At 48.9% G+C, this 13,086-nt stretch overlaps 1 protein-coding gene across 9 annotated transcripts in view; it reads left to right on the top strand.

The window, feature by feature from the left end:
• The window catches only part of Foxn3 (forkhead box N3), a 370,218-nt gene that overhangs the window by 185,758 nt on the left and 171,374 nt on the right, over positions 1-13,086 (top strand). The gene's annotated exons all lie outside the window — the stretch shown is intronic.

Genomic DNA, 13,086 nt, shown 5'->3' with positions numbered 1-13,086 from the left:
ACCAGGCTGGCCTCGAACTCAGAAATCCGCCTGCCTCTGCCTCCCGAGTGCTGGGATTAAAGGCGTGCGCCACCACACCCGGCTGCCCTTCTGCTTCTTTACAATGTAGTGATGGTTAGATCTAACAGTCAGTCTGACAGGACTGAGGATCACCTGGATGGAAACAGAGTCTTAGTGGGAGACTCTCTGGATCAGGTTTTCCCATGGGCATGTGTAGGAACTGTATTGATTATGCTTACCCACTATGGGTGGCACCATTCCCTAGGCTTAGAATTCCTTGGTTAGATAAAAGGGAGAGAGCTAGCTGAGCACTAAGCATTCTCTCAGTGCTCTTGACTGGATGTGACAAGATGCTTCAAGTTCCTGCCACTTGACTTCCCTGGAATGGTGAACTGTGACCTGGAATTGTGAAGTGCAACCTATCTTTCTCCTAATTGCTTTTGTCAGCGGAGAGTATCAGAGCATCTGGAAAGGAGTCTGTGTTGCACGCCTGCAAAGCTTTCACCTTTCTCTCACTTCCGTAGACCTGCAGTGGCTGCCCCACAACAACCCCAGCCAGCGTTCTTTGGTGTCTCCTCCTTCCTGCCAGCTGCCCTCAAATGGCCTATGGTCACGGGGTTGAGCGAACTCAAGGCCCCTGATGTAGGCAGGAATAAATGCCAGCTGTCTAACACACATTGTCCTAGTTTTCCAGATCAAGAGATTGAGCAATCCACCACCGTGTACCAGCCATGTCATCGTACTGTCTTTCAAAATGGGGAGAAATGTGATAGACTATTCCATCCCAGGGACTAGTGATACGAAAACTTCACAGAACTCCGGTAGTCGAGACTGGGTGAGAATTAAAACAGACCAGGAAGGCACTGGGTGATTGCCAAGGGGTTGGCCAGTGGCCAGAGTTACATGGGTTGAAGCTTTGGTGGAGCAAATGGCCCATCCTGGATAGCAGTGCCACTGGAGGGGCCTGAGGAGAAGACAGGATTGCATTAGCAGCTGTCAGAAGGAGGGTGCTGCAGGCCACCAGCGATGGCTGTAACACAGAGGTGGAAATGACACTGAGTGTGAAAATTGGGATCAGAACTTTCCACAAGGGTTTGCTGGGGCTCTGTGGAATGGTGAGAACCATTTGTATTCAGGGTCTTACAGCTTCACAACAACTGTAAATTAGATAGCACAGGCTTTTTACACGGTGGAATTAGAGGCTCAGAGAGCATCGGAGACTTGCTGAGAGTCTGGGCTACCTTCTGAGACTTTCTTCAGTATGGAGGCAGATGGTTCCTGTGGCTGGGAGAGACAAGTGGGTTTGGGAAAGGGGCCAAGGTATTACTGCACCTTCTTGCGTGCTGTGCTGAGGGGCTGGGACTCTGTCCTGAAGGCAGTTGGGCTGGGGACCTGGCTTGTAGTGTCCTGAAGGCTGTAGGGAGCTTGTAGCTGTTCCCGAGTGCAGTCTCCGCGTGCCTTAGCTGCCTGTGTCTACTATAGGAAGAGTTTTTGTTGCCTAGAAATTCATGGAGAGAAAGACCATAGCTGATACTCAGTGCTATCCATAGGGTTCACTGACATGGGCCAGGTTCCTTTTCTTTTTGCTTTTCTCTTTTTTTTTTTTCTTTTTTTTTTAAATATTTTTTTTATTACGTATTTTCCTCAATTACATTTCCAATGCTATCCCAAAAGTCCCCCATACCCTCCCCCCACTCCCCTACCCACCCACTCCCACTTTTTGGCCCTGGCATTCCCCTGTACTGGGGCATATAAAGTTTGCATGTCCAATGGGCCTCTCTTTCCAGTGATGGCCGACTAGGCCATCTTTTGATACATATGCAGCTAGAGTCAAGAGCTCCGGGGTACTTGTTAGTTCAGAATGTTGTTGCACCTACAGGGTTGCAGATCCCTTTAGCTCCTTGGGTACTTTCTCTAGCTTCTCCATTGGGGGCCCTATGATCCATCCAATAGCTGACTGTGGTGAGTATCCACTTCTGTGTTTGCTAGGCCCCGGCATAGTCTCACAAGAGACAGCTCTATCTGGGTCCTTTCAGCAAAATCTTGCTAGTGTATGCAATGGTGTCAGCGTTTGGAAGCTGATTATGGGATGGATCCCTGGATATGGCAGTCTCTAGATGGCCTCTCCTCTCCTCTCCTCTCCTCTCCTCTCCTCTCCTCTCCTCTCCTCTCCTCTCCTCTCCTCTCCTCTCCTCTCCTCTCCTCTCCTCTCCTCTCCTCTCCTCTCCTCTCCTCTTTCTCTCTCTTTTTTTTTGGACATTATTTTTCTTTTATTGAAAGTGGATTTTCCTCCTACACCACACATCCTGATCAGTCCCCTCTCCTGCTTCCCCGCCCCCCCCCCAAGTTTCTTCCCATCTGGACCCGCCCCCTTTTTTCTCTCAGTAGAAAACAAACAGGCCTCCAAGGGATAATAATAAAATATAATGTAATAAGATAAAACAAGAACAAACACATCGGAATAGGACAAAGCAAGCGAACAGAAGGAAGAGGGCCCAAGAGAAGGCACAAGAAACACAGACCCACTCATTCACACATTGAGGAGTCTCACAAGAACACCAATCTGGAAACCTTAATGTATAACGCAGGCTTTTCACATGGTGGAGTTAGAGGCTCACCTCCTCTTCTACAGGGTTCCCTGAGCTCGGAGGGAGGGGATTTGATGGAGACATCATGTTTTGGGCTGAGCGTATGGACCAGATTTCTATTTAAACAAGGAAAGGTCTTCAGACACTGGCTTCTTATTTTAAATGCTTTATTCTTATATTTACTTAACGGTTCTTGTTTTGATTGATGGTGGATTTGTCTTGTTGGTTTGAATCCTGCTGACCATTCTGTTATTTCATGACTTATGGAGCAATGGAACGAGTCCCCTTTGCGCTCCATCCTCAGGGTTTGGTAGGTTGGAGATTCAGGGGTATAGGACTACAGGGGTAGTGACCCTCTTGTTCTTTGGGATTCAACCACATATACTGAGGTCTTAGATGATGCAGGGTTTTGTGCTGAGGGCATTGGAGGACACAAAGTATGTAAGCTGGCTTCTGGTGGAATGCTTTGGGTGACTCCGGACACTCCTGTCTTCAGCCCCACACCTGGTGACTCAGTGAGGTCCTTTGCTTCTGCCCCTGAGTGACTCTCCATCTCCTCCTTCCTAGCACACTATCCCTTATCTCTTGCTTTTGAGTTACCTACCTACTCTTTCCTGTCTCCCCTGGTGCCCATCACAGAGCCACCAGGCCAGGTCAGCACACAGCCCTTTTTGCTCTCTATTGCCTGGAGTGATGTGCCCTGCAGTATGTCTCAGATCGCCGGCTCTTAGAATAACAGATTTCATGAACTTATTAAGAGCCTCTGAGCTGTTGTATGGGACTTGGGCATTCTCTCTCTCTCTCCCTCTCCCTCTCCCTCTCTCTCTCTCTCTCTCTCTCTCTCTCTCTCTCTCTCTCTCTCTCTCTCTCTCTCTTTGTGTGTGTGTAGAAGCCAGAGGTTGTCATCACTGTCCTTTGTAATCACTGTCCTTGTGTTTTGAGACAAGGCCTTTGACTGAACCTAGAGCTTGCTGATTCGTCCTGACCCGAGAGCCCCAGGGATCCCCTTGACTCTGCCTCCCCAGTGAAGGAGTCACCACATCTTGCTTTAACACTTGGGTCCTCATGCTTGTGTATGAAGCAGCTGCCCAGCCCAGGATGTCTGCTTTGAAAGCTTCTCACATGGTTATGCAGAACTGTGTAGAGCAAGGGGAACTTCAGGGTTCCGAGTCCTGTCTTTTCATTTTTTTTTTTTTTTAAAGATTTATTTATTTATTATATGTAAGTACACTGTAGCTGTCTTCAGACACTCCAGAAGAGGGCGCCAGATCTCGTTACGGATGGTTGTGAGCCACCATGTGGTTGCTGGGATTTGAACTCTGGACCTTCGGAAGAGCAGTCGGGTGCTCTTACCCACTGAGCCATCTCACCAGCCCCTGTCTTTTCATTTTAATTAGGTAAGATTTTAATGATGCCCAGTGAGCTGTGCTGTACAGTGTAACTCAAGTAATGGATTACTGTAACCTATAGCGTTTCATTCTGATTTCCCCCAATTCTCAATTATGTGAGATAACTTTCATCAAATCTGATACATCCCTTTCTATTGCAAGAGGACTAAAAGGCACACGTAACCACAAAACCACATAGTTATAAAACCAGACTCCCATTCCTGTCTATCATACATGACTTTAGTGTTATAATACACCTGGTTGTTCAGCACATCACCCACTCCGACAGGGCGTAGTCACGTGATCTCACTGTTGCCTCTTCTAGGGCCCCTCCCTTCTTTAAGGACTCTGTTTAACTAGGAAGGGCATGGCCCTGTGCTCGTTTTTTCCTTTGCCTTTTCATGGAATTGTTTTTATAAGTGATTTAGCACTTCTGCTCTGACCTCTGAGACACTCAGGCCTGGGTGCTTCTTTGTTTCATTAATTACACAGAATGTCCTGGAACATAAGTCTTTGCCTGTGAATTGGCACTTAACTACTGGTGAAATGCACACAGGTCCTTCCTGTGACGTAGGGCCCGTTTGTTCCTTCTGGTATTAGGTAGAAAGTTCTAACCTTCCTTAGAAGGAATGGCAACTGTGACCCATGGAGGTGTGGGGTGTTGTTGTTGTTTGTTTTTAAATTTTACTTAAATATCTGTTTTGAAGTCTACATTCATTAGTTTTGGTTTCTGGCTTATTTTTAAGGATTTCCTTCATCTGTAGAGATAAATTTGATAAGGTTCCTACCCAGAAACAGGATTCATAAGTAAGAAAGTACTGGCCTCATTCCTGAGTGGTGCCCTAAACTTCTTAGAACTCATTCATTTAGCCAGTGTGGATTTAAGGCATTAACATAGGCTTGCATCAGGCACGGGGAAGGAAGATGAAGGGCATAGACCCTGCCTTGGGGAAATTCCAGCCTAGTAGGAGCAGTGAACTCCCAGTGTAGTGGTTGTATAAGATTGCATGTACCTTTCTCCTTGGGCCCTTCTGTGAGAGGTGCAGGAGTGACTGCGGCTTCTTGGTTTTCATGTAGACTGATAACAGGAAGAGTGTCGGCGACTCATAGTGCACTGGCCCAGGTGTCAGGAGAGCTGGGTTCTAGAGCTGTGATCTTGGGCAAGTTCTGTACCTCGGCCTCCACAGACAGCTCCGTGCTTCTCATGCTTCCTTCGTGTTAACTTAGTAACAGTGGGGAGGGTGCTCCATACCCAGCCTTCCAGACTCCCTGCCACGGAGACCTCTCATCCTCCCTGTGTGCGCCTAGACAGACACATGGGGTGAGTCCTGGACTCCTGTCAATGTCAGACCATCGTCACACAGACTCTTGGGAATCAGCATTTGGAGCCAAGTCCTTTCTTCGCAGTGTTAACTCTGCTAAAGACCCCCTCCCTACAGCAGCAAAGTGGCAGGGCTGCGTGTGTCCTTCCAAGGCCTTTCCCGCAAACACATCCTGGAGGCCACACAACTGAGGAGTCGATAGCTATGATTCGTCAAGATCCTGTGTGTCCTGGGGGCCTCTCCCATTGCCTGTGTAATTCAGTCAGCAAGTGGGAGCCACGTTTTCTGAACATGAAATCTTAGGGGACCCCTGGCTTAGATAAGGACAGTGACATCAAGTGTCTTCCTCTTAACCTACTGGAGTTCTAAGTCCAGCTGTCACCATGCAGGCGGCCCATAGAACACACACATCTGGCCAGATGTAGTCTGGTACATGGACCAAGGGTTTTGGTTTTTGTCCTTTCTGCCCCCTCTGCTTTCTCTCTCTCTCTACATTTCCTAATGATGTCTCCTTTATCACAGGTCTAAGAAAACACTAGGTGAAGCTGGGCCTCTGTATGTTCCTGGTCTGCATAGGTCTGACCCCTGAACTGTCCTTTTTCCTTGTGGTTGTTGGTAGTTGTCACTCTGTCCTCTCTGGTTCTGGGTACAAACTTGTGGTCTCTGCAGCTGTGACTGATCGCCAAAAGGCTATTTATTGTGTTAGCTGCCCTGAATTTTGTGAAGGAACCCTGCCCAGTCTTCTCCTTCCTGTGAGAAGTGTTCGGCTGATGTGTGCTGTGCTAGTTCTTAGCCCTGGATGAGGGGTAGAGGTTTGTTGGGAGAGCTCCACAAATTCCCCAGCCGTAGCAGATCATGGGCATGCTTGCCTCAGCCCTGGACAGCCAAGCGGGATTGCAAATCACCCATTCAGACCGGAGCTTAGTCACAGGATCTCACTGTTGGATCTCCCAGGGTGCCTTGTATTTATTTTCCGGAGTGGATATATTGCCCTCCACTCTCTGGTTTCTGTGAGTATGGCCTTCTTTGGAAATAGGTCTTTGAAGATATAATCAAGCTTAGAGTGGATTGGGATGGTCCCTACCTACTGTAGGGGAGAGACCCCCAGACACACAGGGAGAATGCCAGGTAAGGTTAGCGGAAAGCTCCTAGAGCTATCAGAAAATACACTTCTCCATGGCCTTAATACCCAGCCTTGGCTGTATTTTGTGACTGTGGACCTAGGAAGCAGATGCAGTGGTAAAAGAAGGAGCAAGAAGAGTAGGGTGCCTGCCTGTGCCAAGCCCCTCCCCCGCTTTGCAGGAAAGGTCCTTGAACTTGAGGCAGGTGGGGCTGACTGTGTGCTTCATAGTAGATGAGGCTGAGGCTAAGAGAGGCGTTTGCAGCTACACAGTGGGGCTGTTGGTAGGTTTGGGTCTGAACCCTGGTGTGTCTCCTGAGCTTAGAACCTTCCCTGGCTTCTGCCGAGTCTATCCAAGGGAGTTCATTAGGAACCCGAATGTGTGTGCACTGAGATGGAAGAAACCAGAGAACGAGGGGCAGAGGCTTCCTGGTGTTTCCCTCGTGGGTCCACAGGCACTGATGCTGAGTGGGGAGGTGCAGGGTGCATGGAGTCTGGCTGGGACCCTTGCTTACTTGCCAGGCACCCCAAACTGCTCTGCCCTTCCTCTTCCTCCTCCTCTTCTTTCTGTCCCCCAAATGAAATCATTTTTAGAAAACTGTCTCCCCCCCCCCCCCATGGGGAATGATAGTAGGGGGTGTGGCTTGGCTTTTTGGTTTACAGATTTTAAAAGGAGTTATCCTATTTAAAAACAAAAAAACAAAAACAGAAATTACCCTGCAAAGTACACTGAATGCTTAGGAAAGGAGCAGGGACTCAGTCCTCCCTGGCTTTGACCTCTGTAGACCTCCAGTGCCGAGCACCCATCTTGCAGGGTCACCTGTCCCCTGACCTGCCTCTGCTGTCCTGTCCAGGGTCAGAGCACTGGACCTGGAGGGTAGGCCTTGCCTCCTGGATACTGGAGGTGTGAGCACTCCCGGGAACACTTTAAAGAGGTAAATTTCATACAGGTGCCTTATGTGGAGTCAGGGTAGCCCTGGTTTGGGAAGCTACCCTGGTTTCCACACTGGTCCTTTGGGTGGGGACATAAAGTCACGTGCCCCAGCTTGCACAGCCGTGAAAGCCGGAGTCAGACGGACTCCTGGTACGGAACGGAGGGCCTGGCTGGAGTCCTCTGGAGTTTCGAATGTATTGACTACTTTGTTCTTGATGATACAATATCTGCATGACCTCAGTTTTCTGAGCTTCTGAAGGCACTTTTGTTGAGTTTAGTAAGAGCTTGTTATTTCTGAGAAGCGCTTGTGGTCTGGACCCCAGGCTGCCTTTGGAGCATGGCGCTGGCTCCTGTCTTCACACAGAAGGTCCAGGCAGGGCTGGCACTGGGAAGCTGGGTAGTTTCCTAGGTTCAGGGTGACCTGTTAGGTTTCAAACCAGGGACAAAGAGCTAACTGAGGTGCCTGCCAGCTACTTACTCCCAACATCCCTCTGTCCCTGCCTGCTCACCGGTCCTCTGGGCCCATAGATAACTCAGCCATTTTGGTTACACCAGTCTCATCCCAGGCCTCTCCTCGGTCGGAGGCTCCTCTCTTGCTCTCCTCCCCCCTCTCTGCTCACATGGCCCTGTGCAGTCTGGACTCTTCCAGATGCCTCTGGCTGTTTTCTCCCTCAGATCTATAATAATAACCGCACACCTAGAAGCAGGCAGGTTCCCTTTCTCCACGCATGACCCCTTTCTCTTTAAGTTTTTTACTCAGTGGTGGAGATGCCCAAAGAGACTGAACTTAATACAGTTCCCTACCACCCTCCCTGGAATGCAGCAGGCTGTACCCATTCCAGGTACCCATTATGTGTGCCTTAGGGGCTGGAGAGAACTTTGTGGAAACTGTGGCTCCATCAGGTCACCTACTCAGAGGCTTTCTGAAGTTGTAAGAACAGGGACTGTTGAGCAAAGCTGGGCTCCCAACATCTGGACTAGCCTGGCTCCCGTCCTTGTCCTCGGGGACTTCAGAAGCGCTGGGAGCACAGGACTCAGGTGGTTTCTGGGGATTCGGTGGTAGGAACTGATTCAATTACTGAGACGCTTCTTTGGACCATTTTTATTTTCTTTAATACCTGGTATTTTATTTTGCTAGGCTTCCCCCCCCCCCAATAAAGGCACATTCAATAATAAGAATTCTCTACCATCTAATACAAAATGATACTGCTTGTCAGCTTGAAGAAAAAGCAAATTGTCTGCTTGGCGTTTTGGAATTTCCTCTTCTTTTTTTTTTTTTTCCCTCCCTTAAAAAGGGGGAAAAAGCAGCTTAGAGAAAACCCTTGAACATAGTTTCCTGAATGAAAAATATATCACTGGGTTTCCTTGAACATAGTCTCCTGATTGAAAAATATATCACTGGGTTTCGCTGCTCCGTCATTTTCTTAAAGTAACAGTTCTCCTCATTTAGGATACATTTCTGTCTATTCTATCCCAGTTTTGAGAAAGCTTTACCAGAAGAGGTTTTTTGTTTGTTTGTTTGTTTCAAAATTGGGGAAAAAATACAAGCAAAAATCTCACAAATGATCTTGAGACAGGCAGACATTGGAGATAGAGACACAAGTCCTTGGTGACTGAGTGTCCTGAAGCAAGATCCTTGTTTTGAATTTGGATCTGTGATATGGGATTAATGAGGCCTCTCACGTGGTTGTTTAAAGAATGACACAATAGCACAGCCCTTCACAACAGTGGGCACGGTGAACACCATGCCGGTGGCTGTTTTCTTTGTGTTGGTGCTGTGGACCAAATTATGTCCTTCCAAAAAAGTATAGAGAGACCTGACCTCTACCTGACCTCTACCGTGTGTTTGAGGTGGGGCTTTTAGAGGTGAGGTCAGATGAGGCGACAAGAATGGTCATGATCACGGGGCTGGACAGATGGCTCAGAGGTTAAGAGCATTGACTGCTCTTTCAGAGGTCCTGAGTTCAATTCCCAGCAACCACATGGTGACTCACAACCATCTGTAATGGGATCTGATGCCCTCTTCCCGTGTGACTGAAGTCAGCTACAGTGTACTCACATAAATAAAATAAATCTCAAAAAAAAAAAAAAAAGAATGTTTGTGATCAAACTGGATGGGTGACTTTGTGAGCGGTGAGAGAGATAAGATTGGTTTTCTTATAAAACAGAGGGAGAGAGAGACTTCCTCTCACCTGTGTGGTCCTGTGCACGACACCCGATAAAGGTCGCGTGGAGACTGAAGGATGGCAGCCTTGGCGCCAGGGAGAGAGGTCTTATCCGCAGGTGGACCTGCTAGTTGGACTTGAGCTTCCAGAGCTGGGAGGAATGTCTGCTGTGTGACCCGCCTACTCAGTCTGTGGCATTGTGTGCGGCAGCCTGAGCGAGCAGGAAGATGGAGCCCGCTCACCTTTGCCCTAATTAGAGGCCAGGCCGCTTCCTTGAGGTGACCGGTCAGCAGGTCTGCTGCATTCCACCAGGGAGCAGGTGACTCTCCATGCCTCAGGGATGCCTTAGGGATACCTTCTCTTTCTCTCCGGTGGCTTCAGTGAGTGTGACTTTGACAGGAAATAACTAAGACATAATTCTGGGGTTGGCTATACCCCACTCTCCTTACCCCTCAACTTCACCCCAACCACTCTGCATTGGAGATCTCAATGTTTGGGTCCTGATGCTTTGGGGTGCCCAGGGCATCTGTGTGCGACCTATACCCAATGGGCTTGCTGAGTCAGGAAGGATCCAGTGTTCAGACCTTTGTGTGTGTACACCCTGGTCTCTCTCCATGGTGAGCTGCTTAGTCTAAGTTATTTTTGAGGTGTGTTTCTTCTTTTCTCTCAGGAACAAGCCGCGTTTCAGAACCAAAGAGAGTGAGTATTGGTTTCCTTTTAGCCTCAGTCTTTGTTAGTCAGAGAGAAATTTAACACACACACACACACACACACACACACACACACACCATTAATACGTTGGGCCTTTAAAAAAGATCAGCCATGAGGTGTCTAACTTAAGTTCCAGGTGATAGGATTATAGCTTTTGACCAAGAATCCTGCATATAGATATTGGCAATATCCCTAGTAGCATGCTTATAGCACACATATGCGCATGAACGCCTGAGTGCGTGTATGCAATGTGGGTGTCTGTGTGTGTATGAGTGTGTCTCTGTGTGTGTGTGTGTCTCTGTGTGTTTTCTACCTTCCTTGTTTGTGAAGGTCCCTGTTGTCTGTCTGTTGAGCTGTGTCAGCGAGTATAGCTGCCTCTCTGGTGTCCATTGGTTCTCCTGTCCCTGCCTCCCTTGGCCCTTCACTGTCATTACAGATGGTCATACTACACTACACAACTGACTTTTACGTGAGGTTTTGTTTGGGGGGGTGGGTTGAGACAGGGTTTCTCTGTGTAGCCCTGGCTGTCCTGGAACTCACTCTGTAGACCAGGCTGGCCTTGAACTCAGAGATCCACCTGCCTCTGCCTCCTGAGTGCTGGGATTAAAGGCATGCGCCATCACGCCCGGCATGAGTTTTTGAACTTGAGTCCTCATACCTGCACAGTAATTGCTCTAACCCCTTGGGCCATCTCCCCAGCCAGCTACTTCCTTTTAATAAGGAATCCCCTAAGACATAAGATCTATTGCAAGTAGGACGTTGAAAATAGACCCCGTAGAGACGAGGAAACGTCATCTTACAGAGGCCCACCAGGAACTAGGGATTACACAGAAAGACGGTCCCTAGAGCCTTCAGGAGCATGCCTCTGATGGCCTCCTGATTTCAGGTCTTTAGCCTATGAGAAAGCAAATGTCTGTTTTTAGGCCACGGAGTTAACACTTACCTGTTAGCAAAGTCTACAGAACCCAGACACTGACACTCATATTTTTACTTAAAACGCAGCCTTCCCTTTACTCGCTGAGGCTCACTGCACCCCACCTTATCAAGAGAAGCCCAGCGTGTCTGATGATGAAGCCACTGTGCCGCTCATTGTGGAAGGAACACGACATTTCTCTGTTAGTCAAAATTTAGACATTGATAAAAACCCTGCTTTTCCAGTTAATAGATGAAAGCATATGAATCACTTCGTGTGTTTGTGAGACATATGTTTAGCCCAGACTCCCTGAGGTCTTACTGAAATCATCAGGACCCTGGCCTCTGCAGTGTAATCCACAGATGGTAGGGACTCCAGCCAAAAAGCCGAGGACGAAGGGATAGAGGCTCAGCCCAATACCCTGAGCTACTCCAGTGCTCTCAGCAGTAGGGTATCGAGGGGACATTTGGATTGTCACTGTCAGGCCACCCACCCCCACTTCTCCTGTGCTAGACTCAGCAGGCCCCTTCCTTTCCCATGGCAGACTCTCTTTAGAGACCATACCTTAGATGATCTTGTTCAAGGTGACCTGTAAGATTTTGCTCATCTTTTCTCTGCAGCAAATCCTACCATCTTTGTCAGGCATTTTCCACGTTACTTAGTGGTCTCAGCTTCCCACAAAGTGGGTGCTTATTGTCCCACTTTATCCACAAAGAGACTGACGGGCAATCTGTCACGTGGCAACCAAACCCAACTCCTTCGAAAGCTCAGTATGCCACCAGTCCAACTCTGGGGAGCAGTTGTGTCAGGGCAGGGGCTGGATCTGAGAACGCAGGTGGATGTACAATGCCTCTTAGAGAAATAAGTGGGTGGGAGAAGACAGGGAGATTCTTGCGACAGAGTGGGGAAGGCGGAGGGTACCCTACTGGGAATGGCTTGATTGACATCCAGGCCTACCAAGTTAGAGTATTTTCTGAAAGAGCTTTGGAGAGTCTAGGTGATGACCAGAAGGGGAAGGAGGCAGGGTGACGGTTAGGCCATCCAGAAGCCTATGACGGCTTAGAGCCCAGCTATGGCCAGAGATCCCAGGAGGAGCAACGTGGATTGATTGTATTAGCAGCAGAGGGAGGGGCAGGTGGTTTCCAGCTGCCATTATAGAGGTTGGTGTCCCAGGTGCTGTTGGTGGAGCAGGCAGAATGGGAAGAGGAACAATGTAGGACCAAACCCTCTGGTGTGGGTGAGGGTGTGGACACACCATGGGGGCGGGCAGAGCAGGAGGAGAGTGAGTTTGTTTGTGGGGCTGGTTCCAGGGAAAGGTGTGTGTGTGTGTGTGTGTGTGTGTGTGTGTGTGTGTGACCTGGTGGTGCAGATCAGAACACAAAGGGGTCATCTGAAGAGGATGCTGGAGAGCAGCAGGTGTGTGAGGCAGAGACACACAAGGTTGGGAATAACCGAGGATCATGTGAAAGACTGGGTAGGGCTGGTTTGACTTTCATTTAAGCACACATTTTCCAGACCGCAGATGCCAGGATGCCTGGACTTAGCTGCACGTGTCACATGGTTGGGGTGTGGCACAGTGGTAGAGTGTGTTGGGGAGAACTATCTGGTCATGTGCTAGATGTTGGAAGGGCTTCAGGAAACTAAAAGCAAATGTGTTCTCCACATGGCTGTAGGCCTTCAGCATCAAATAATAAGAGTGGTGACTGCGGTAGGCAGCAGGGGTTCTGATGCCTCTGTGGGGAGTCTCGCAGGAAGGGGACTTTCTCCTGTGGCCAGCAGTTTGACTTCAGTCTGAGCATCTGGAGGAAAGGTCCGCGGTCCTGGAGCTGATGCTACTGTAGGCTCCCAGTGGAAGGGTGGATGTTCAACGTGCAGCCTCAGAGAGCAGGTGACCACCCTGCCTTTCACAGGAGAGGACAGTTGAGGTGTGTAGATTGAGTCACCT

The sequence above is a fragment of the Mus caroli genome, unplaced genomic scaffold (genome assembly GCF_978045245.1).
Source record: "Mus caroli unplaced genomic scaffold, Mus_caroli_1 scaffold_14, whole genome shotgun sequence".
Lineage (NCBI taxonomy): Eukaryota > Metazoa > Chordata > Mammalia > Rodentia > Muridae > Mus > Mus caroli.
This window is presented reverse-complemented; position numbering and strand designations above follow the sequence as displayed.